The sequence below is a fragment of the Arachis duranensis genome, chromosome 10, assembly GCF_000817695.3.
Source record: "Arachis duranensis cultivar V14167 chromosome 10, aradu.V14167.gnm2.J7QH, whole genome shotgun sequence".
Taxonomy (NCBI): Eukaryota; Viridiplantae; Streptophyta; class Magnoliopsida; order Fabales; family Fabaceae; genus Arachis; species Arachis duranensis.
Genome location: NC_029781.3, coordinates 97061310 through 97069419, shown reverse-complemented (window position 1 = coordinate 97069419; position 8110 = coordinate 97061310). Strand labels below are relative to the sequence as shown.

General features: G+C 29.6%; 1 pseudogene; it reads left to right on the top strand.

Annotated features, from left to right (window-relative positions):
* Window positions 1-1625: 1625 nt before the first annotated feature.
* LOC107471033 (pectate lyase-like) lies at window positions 1626-5063 on the top strand (annotated as a pseudogene).
* Window positions 5064-8110: the final 3047 nt, after the last annotated feature.

Genomic DNA, 8110 nt, shown 5'->3' with positions numbered 1-8110 from the left:
TAGGATATAATTAACTAGTTACAAATTTCCTAACTAATTTGTACAAGAAACTCTACTCTACTTGAGTGGTGATATAGTGAGACTGCATCATATAACATAATCAACTCTTGCCAATTAATATCTTGTATTGTGGGAGGATACAACTTCTCATGTTTAAATCTAAACTTACAGCATGCAGAAAAGGTGTCCATTGGAGTACTTAGTCAAAGTACTGTAGCTTCTCTTCCTAGCTAGATTATGTTATTGTCAGCACCCATAGTGGAAGAATTATATTTGGAAGTTCTAGTGCAGATCACTTACTGTCTCAACTTTCTTGTTGGATCCGTCCTCAATCTTCCAGGGCAACCACCTAAATTTGCTTGGGGTCGTAACACTTGTGGCCTTGTGGGGTTGAGGAGAGATAAGAGTTTCAGTGCTAGACAGACACACTATAGATAGATCTAGGAGTGGATACTAACGAGTTGCATTTACGCCAGACAAGTCAAAAGGATTCCTACTTGTGAGAAGTTGCCTAAACTGCATAGGACCAAATTATCCCTACATTATTATTGCTGTTACTAGGAGGAGTTTTGTTGGGTTTGCTTTCTCGGTTTATTTATTGAAGAACTTTTTTATTAATGTTATATGGCATGTGTATTAGTGTGATAGTGTAAATGCATCGAAACTCTTTTAGCCTTTGATTTTCCGATCCAATTTTCAAAAGAGCTGGGTGTTCGTCCCTGCTGATGGTCATGCCGTAGGAAGGAAAGCTTTACACTTTGGTTATTGAAGAGAGAAGGATGATAAGGAAGACAGATGGCGGGTGTTGGCTTTAGATAAAGCTGTCAAGAGGATGAGTAGTGGAAGAAATTAAATGCGAGTGGAACTAATTAATAACGAGAATTACTTTCTCTTCCACAAAATAAGTGTTGTCTCTTCTCATGCTTTTATGCTTGTAGTGGTGGTAACTGGTAAGCTACAAACTGAATATATTTTTCCTGCTGGCTTTTCTGAAAAAAGGAGCGTTAGAGGGTCAGCAACTTTTGTAATTTATATTCATTGAATAGCTATCAATAATACTTTTAATGGTGTAAGATTTTTTTTAATAGTGTGAAATTACTCATTTTTGTTTTTGTTTTCCTAGTTACATACTGGTCAGAATTTAATAAAGTTGATGGCCCTAAACTTTTCGTTCTAGAAATACATTAACATTAGTAATTACCAAAAGTCTTCTTTATTTTTTTTTTCTTTTTTCTCGTTAGAATAGCAAAATTAAAATCACTCGGGAAAAACCCTTCTAATCACAACATTGAACAAGTCAACATAACAAACGTGTGGTCAAATTAACTGAAGAAAATCAAGAAATACTGAAAATTTGCAATGCCAAATTAAGATCTAAGCTAAAACAATATCATAACAAAACCCTAATAAGATGCACAAACATTTGGTTGTCCTTGCTATTCATCTCCCAATAACCACCAGAGTCATTGATCAAATTTAGACGATAAAACCAACCAAAGAAAACTAAATTATAGCCGGTGGTTGGCCACTTTATCCGCTATAGCTCTATATCTAAATTTAGAATTAACAACATTGTTATTTAAACATGCCAACTTCTCATTAATAAGTTCTATGCCTTCTATGCCATGGCCATGTTCCCTAGGCATTAAACTGGTATAGGCAAACGGCAGGGTCATATTCATATTGGGCTTAATTGCTCAAAAATCAATAGACCTTGGCCAGGAAACCTTGCCAATATTATATATATATATATATACATACATACATATGTTCACCTAAAAAAAAAAATATATACATACATATATATATACATATATATTATAAATATATAACTATATATTTAATTATATTGGTGGGAATGTGGTGTTTGATGATCATCTCAGAGAACAAGAGAGGATTGCTTATGAACTTGCCCTCAAAACTTACGTCCCAGACCCTTTGGAAGTTACATTCGAACTCAACCATCATGTTAACTTGTAATTATTCAATTCTAACTCTCATCATATATGTGTGTTTATGATTTTGTTTTTGTTTTTTTTTTTAATATACAAGTATTATTAACTCTAGCTTGTTAGAATGCATAATTTCTTGTAGAAGTGGTTGATCTTTTCTTTTGTCGTACACATCTAATATTCTAAAAATATATGAATATATAGGAATATATATAGCAGTTAATTTAGTGATTAAATTTTAATATATATGGAATATTTTTATATAAACAATGAATTTAAGTTCTTTACTCGATTAAATATCTAATTATTTTTTTAGTAGTATTAAATAAACAATTTTTTTTTTACCCAAAACCCCCTTTTTCTTCTTTTTCTATTCTTCTGCCACAATTTTTTTTTATTTATTTGTCCTCGTCTTTCTCCATATTCTTTTTTCTGCTTTTTCTTTTCTTTCTTTCTCTTTTAAAAATTTTTGTATTTTTTCAAAATAAAAATCTATGTTAGTTTTAGGAATTTTTTGTATGACTAAAAAGAATGAATTTAATTTGATGCATTGTAAAGTGTTTTACATAATCGGGTAATTATATCTATTTTTTGGAATAATTATTTACATGAAAAATGTGAAAGATAATTATTTTAATTAATGTAACGTTATGTAATTGAATACACATGTAAAATTATTTTACACTGACAGTACATTAAAATTAAATTAAAAAAATAGAAAAAATAATAATTCTTTGGGAGGTAATTAGAAAAACACTTATTTATATAATATTTCTTATTTTTATCATCCTAGAAAAAACAACTACATTTTAATAAATGAATCAAATTGATGATCTTGACTTATATTATATCACAATCCTCTTATTTTGGGTAAAATTGAATGAAGTGCATTGTAAACAACGGATCAAGTTTCTTCTTCTTCCTTTTTTTTCTTTTGCAATTAAACATTACTTCAATTAGAAAACTGAAATTAAAGTGTGTATTTGGCGTCTTTTAGATTCATGAACAAAACTGAATCAAGGAGGAATCTGATGAAGATAAAGAGAAGGAACAGACGTTTTATCTGTGAAGCCACCAACCCCATAGACGGTTGTTGGAGGTGCGATCCCAATTGGGCCAGAAACCGCTTCAGGCTGGCGGAGTGCGCAAAGGGATTCGGAAGAAGAGCCAAGGGAGGCTTAGGCGGCCCAATCTACGTCGTCACTGACGAATCCGACGACGACATGATAAACCCTAGACCCGGAACCCTAAGATATGGAGTCCTCCTGAGGGGACCAGTGTGGATCATATTTGCAAGAAGCACGTTGATCAACTTGAAGCAAGAGTTGATCGTGACCTCCGACAAGACGATCGACGGGCGCGGCGCCAACATTCAGATCAGGGGCGGCGCCGGGCTAACGTTGCAGTTCGTGAACAATGTTATCATTCATGGGATTCGCATCAAGGGAGTGAGGTCCAGATCTGGTGGCATGATAAGGTCAAGTGCAGATCATATTGGTCTGAGGATGAGGAGTGATGGTGATGGCATCACCATCTTTGGGTCAAGCAACGTTTGGATCGATCATATCTCCATGTCTGACTGCGAGGATGGCCTCATCGATGTTGTTGCCGGTTCCACTGGCATCACCATCTCAAATTGCCATATGACCAAACACAACGATGTAAGTACTACTAAAACTAACTGCAAGTACATATTATCATACTTTAATTAATTGAGTTGAGTGACAAATAAACTCTTTAAAAATTTATATTTTGAATAATTAATAAAATATATGTTAAAAATAAGAACTAATTTAATGATAATGTTCTAAATTTACTATCCTAAAATATTTATTAGTATTTTTTTTAAAAATTAATATATCCCAGAAGTATAAATTTTTCGCAATTTATTTGTCATTTTATTCATTAATTTTTAATTGATTAATATTAGCGAATACTTATGCGTTCAGTAAAAAATAAGTTTCTTGAACACTAAAATTCAAATTCTAAACTATAAACTCTTAATATTAAAATTTAAATCATAATTCATAAAATTTAAATTTTAAATACTAAATTTGAGTTATTAATTATAAAATATAATAAATAAAAAAATAATTTGCTGTACTCCTTACTTAATAAAGAACTTTTAAGAATGAGCTAATAATATTGGTCAATTTTTCATTATAATTTTTTAGAGGATTTATATTTTAAGATTAAAATAATTTAAAATAAAAGATAATTTCAAAATGCTGACCAATGCATTGAAAAAATTACTTCTCTAATTAAACTCTAAATAATTTAGCCAAACTGTCTAGACATATTCACCTGACTAATTACCTTAAAACTAATTATTTAGTTTACTCAAGTATTTAGCATTTTTGTATGAATCATTTATACTAAAATTTAACCTTCAATATACTACTATCCTATAGGCACAACAATAAAAATAAGTCAATAATTAGTTAACAAAAATTTTGCACATTAAAAGAATATATATGCAAAATCTAAAACCTTACATTCAAAATTCATATTAACTGATTATTTATTAATGTTGATTGATTTGCTAGATTTATTAATGTTGATTGATTTTCAAAATCTAAAACCTTACATACTAGCATATGTGCTATCAATGAAGTAATATGTATGGGTGCATGGTGTTATTTGCAGGTGATGTTGTTTGGAGCTGATGACAGATTCACAAGGGACAAGATCATGCAAGTGACCGTGGTATTCAACCACTTCGGACAAGGATTGATTCAAAGGATGCCGAGGTGCAGATTCGGATTCTTCCATGTTCTTAACAACGACTACACCCACTGGCTCATGTACGCCATTGGAGGAAGCTCAAACCCAACAATTCTAAGCCAGGGCAACCGCTTCATCGCTCCCAACAACATGGCGGCCAAGGAGGTGACCCACCGCGACTACGCCAGGCCCGAGGAGTGGGCCAACTGGCAGTGGCGCTCGGAGAATGACCTCTTCATGAACAACGCCAGGTTTGTTGAGTCTGGAGCTCCAATTACCAATCTACCCTTCAGGGGGTTCCTCATGACCCCTCGACATGGTTCTCATGCTAACAGACTCACTAGTTATGCTGGTGCTCTTACTTGCGTTGTTGGCAGGCCTTGCTAGATACCTATTATCATCACTTGTTTTTTTGTGTGCATATCATTCAAACTAAAACATGCAACCATGTACACATAACACATGTTTTGATAATTGATTATTAATGTGATATTCCCCTGATTTAGATGAATCGCCGTACCATATGTGCAAGCACTAATTCTTAAATATTTTACGGTAAATACGCGTTTTCTCTTTTTACGTATAGATTAATCACACAAAATATTTATATATATTAACTCATTTTTAATGATGTATTTTATATTTTAATATATATTTTATATTAATAATTAATTTTGATGGATAATTTTATTGTACATTTAATATCATGGTTGTCAGTGGCTAAGGCATGTGTTTCAATGGCAAAAGTATTTGCCTCAAACCAAAGTTACACAAATTCGAATCTTACTAGTGGTTGAAAAAAATATTATGGTTGTCAGAATTTATAATTAATAAATTAAATTTTTAGAATATAATTTAATTTATATATGTTATATATTTAAAAAAATATATATAATAAAAAACAATTTGGCCTAGGCAGCCAAGCTTCTACACATAAAGAGGACTAAGTTCGAATTTAAAGAGGAATTTTCTTTTATTAATTATTGACTTGCGATTCTAATTGGTTTGTACCGATTTTAATTGGTTTTGTTCAATTTTAACAGATTTTAATAATGTTAGACTGAATTAGTTTAAGTTCTAATTTATCGATTTTTTAATCAAATCGATCGATTCAATTTAATTTTTAGAGATTGATAATATATATCGTCTGAAACTGATCACACTTAAAATTGGTTGACCAAACTAATCTCAATCATTTCTGCGTTTTAACGTAGGAGACCCATTTTTCAAATGTGGTACCTTGCATGTCAGCGTGTCATTTTTAGATGTACGAATCAGTCAAGCGTCTTCTTGACGTGATACGTGTGTCGGTTTAGCATTTTTGCATTGAGTTTGTTATCCGGTTCAACACTTTCGAGTTAATAACGACAAAAAATACCAGTTGTTACCATGCCAAAAATTAAAGTGATAATTGGATAATATGTTTCAAAAAATGAGAAAATTCAAATGAAGTTGATAATTGAAAACCGTTAAATAAAATAAATCAAATTATTTAACGGTTTTCAATTATCAACTTTAACTAAAATCTAATTTTCACCTTAAAGAAATAATAATTTAGTAATTAGTTATTGAAACAGTGACACAACAGTTAAAAAACCACAATAACTAATTCCATCGTCACATGAGTTCTAGAAAGAGATAAATGACTGAAAATAAATAAATATAAAGTGTGCTCTTCCTCAATGTGTGGGTTGGATCAAATCCGATAAAAATCTATACTCCAAAAGAAATGAAGTTATTAATTACATAAATCTTCCATTTTCTCTATTTTATTTTCGCCAATTATCGATTATGATACATTGACATGGATAGAGACTAATAACCTAAAACCCTCTAAAGAGTTCCATTATCCAAATTCAAAATGAAAATCGAAACATAAAGAGAGTAAACAATAATGAAAAAAGGGACAGAGCATAGACACAGAAACAATAGAAAGAGAGGATTTAAGGCCACACAGAAAAGAAGTATCCCAATTGATGATGCTGCCAACAAAACCGTCCATATAATTGCAACTCTTATGCAATTGTTGCACCTGCAGCAAATGCTCATTTTTTTTTTCTTTCTGATAAAGTAGTAAAGAAGAATTCTTTTGATGCCTATTGAGGTAAGAATAATCCAATCTTTTGTGAACTCAATTTATCGCAGACGTGATTGAATTTATTAGTAGTGCAATTGGAATGAAAAATTTGGGCTCTTTATTGAAGATGATGCTGAAATTAAATTGGAGAAACATTTATTTTCCTGTTTAGATTTCATCATTTATTTTTTATCGTATTAAATATATAATAAATTAAATGAATTGTCCCTATTTAATGTTTGACTAACTTTTTCCAAAGTTTTATCTAAAAATTAATGAGAGGACAATTTTTTGTCTGAATACATTAATGAAAAATATTAGAAGACTAATAAAATTTATTATTTTTTGCCGTAATTAATTATTAATGTTTAAAAGGGTAGGCTAAAAATATATTGTTGGATTATTAGATTAAAAATTAAATTAATAATTAAAAATGATGACTAAAAATAATAAATTTTGCTAATCTTTAAGTATTTTTTTATATTAATTATTCAAAGATTCTACTAATAAATAGAATTAGAAGTGAATCGAGACAAATTAAATTAGGTCAAGATTAAGCTCAAACTACAAAAAATTGAGCTCAATCGCAATCCGACTTATCAATAATCGAGCATATTTATAAAAGGTTCAAACTCATCTCAACAAAAATTCACGAGCAGACTTAAATAACATAAAAAAAACCCTATAATTCCATACAATTAAATTATAATTTATTATATATAAAAAACTCTCATTTATATTTATTGTCTAATTATCGATTATAGTTTATCTCATCTATCAAAATCATATATAAAAAGATGACTATAAAATACTATTTCAAATTATTAATATATAGATAAATTATTTTTTTTCAATAAAAAATTATTTAACTAGAATAATTGTCATTTCTAGCTCATCATTATTAAATCTACGATATATTACAATTTAGATATGATAAAAATAAAAAAATAATGTACCTTCATATATCTAACAAATATAAATATCATAATTATATGTGTGTAAATTTATATATCATAATTATAAAATAAAAATATAAAATGCATAATATATACATTAATACAAATAATTGCAATAAATAATATATATATAATTAATTTATTTACAAATCAAGGAATTAAGTTTATTCAATCTCATCAAATTTATTTTATTTAATATATAAATATAAATTCAAGCTCAAGTTCGAACCATTTAACAAATTGTTAACGGATTGAACTTGAACTAATTCATCAGCCAAGTTCACTCACTTTAAGTCCACCTAACTGAATTAAAAAATCAAAAGCGAAAGAATCTTATAGATAAAGTAAATTAATGTATTTTCAAACAATATATTCACTTCTTAAATTTATCCCTAGAATAA